We start from the raw sequence: 1,517 nt of genomic DNA, 5'->3' as shown, positions 1-1,517 counted from the left end.
TGTGTGTGTGTGTGTGTGTGTGTGTGTTTCAATTAGTGAATATAATATATCCGATTAAAATTTGTAGTTTCATAATTAGATACATGATAATAATGTTTGAAGCTTGAAGAGAAAACAGTACAAATATTAAATCAAAGAAACTGAGAAAGTTTTTAACGAAAAAAGAACGTTTAATTTTTTAAGTTTTAGTTAGTGTTTTACGGCACTTGCAACACAATGTCATATAAGCGCCGAAGATTAGAGGAATTACAAGGGAGTAACAAACACAAAAAAGGAGGGGAGATAAAGACGATAGATGTCTGATAGGAAAGAAGGAGCAAACCACAACAGAGAACCCGTCAACCACCCACTCTAAGAACGCAAACTAACTAATATTCAGTAATTTCAATAATCTGTAGCGCTGTTCACCCACTGCAGTGGAAAAAGGAAAAAAAGAAAGAGGGAGAAAAAAATGGGGTGTAGGCTCATAATTTCACTAAGTTAGCAGAACCGCACTTGCGTCCCAAATCTTTCCCCACTTCATCAGGCTGGAGGTGAGAAATCATAGATTTATATGATCATAGATCATTAGCTCTATTTCCGGTCTATTAATCGGCACACTTTTTACCCAAAATTTGAGCCAAATGAAGGGCAAGGTAAGGAAAGTGCCGCACAAACACGACTAAAATGAGACTATAGTGCGGTGAAAAATTCGTGTTGCAACTAATCTTCTAACATCTCTTTAACGTGTGAATCAATGTCATCCATACTTTGCATAGCAGTTTGTATCTTATTTGTCTTAACTAAATCAAATTTTACTAGAACAATTGGGGCTAGATTAAAAAACTTTTCTTCATAACTTTATATAAAATTCTTGAAATCTCTGTCACACGTAAAAGGTATTGTTCACAGCACTCCCCGCTTTTCACACATTTTGATCACGCGTATGGCCTACGTCACAGCTCATCAAAGACAATTTTTACTTGCAAAACTTGTTACCAGAAATTATTGTTATAGTGAACCCATTTTTGCACTATTGGCTCTCAAAACATGCGTTCAATAAGCCTAATGTCCCGATTAGAAAACCAGACGGACTTTTTGATTTTTGACCGCATTATAGTGTCTTGTCCTTCATTTGAGCACAATGGCCTATGGTGCACGCTCGTCGCAGTTTTTGTAGAGCGCTAAGTGCCATGACAGTTTGTGATCTAGGAGTGTACAAGTCTATGCGAGAAGTATTTTAATGGTCTTAAGGCGACATTTTTTTTGTGATTGGCGTTTCGTTTTCTATGTTCTAGACGGACAAGTAGGCTACAGCAGTAGCTGATGGTGAAACGTTCTTATTTCCCCTACTCTTTCTCTGTTTCTTCTGTCCGTTTGTGGGTTTGTTTGTGCGTGTGTGTGTGTGGGTTTGTTTGTGTGTGCGCGCGCGCGCGCGCGCGTGTGTGTGTGTTTTTTTTTGGTTTTTTTTAGAGCGTGTATGTGTTTATGTGTGTGTGAGTGTTTATTTGTTTGTTTTAGTGCGTGTGTGTGTGTGT

At 38.0% G+C, this 1,517-nt stretch overlaps 1 protein-coding gene across 2 annotated transcripts in view; it reads left to right on the top strand.

Annotated features, from left to right (window-relative positions):
- The window catches only part of LOC101857424, a 28,773-nt gene that overhangs the window by 574 nt on the left and 26,682 nt on the right, over positions 1–1,517 (top strand). The gene's annotated exons all lie outside the window — the stretch shown is intronic.

This window comes from Aplysia californica, unplaced genomic scaffold (assembly GCF_000002075.1).
Source record: "Aplysia californica isolate F4 #8 unplaced genomic scaffold, AplCal3.0 scaffold00367, whole genome shotgun sequence".
Lineage (NCBI taxonomy): Eukaryota > Metazoa > Mollusca > Gastropoda > Aplysiida > Aplysiidae > Aplysia > Aplysia californica.
This window is presented reverse-complemented; position numbering and strand designations above follow the sequence as displayed.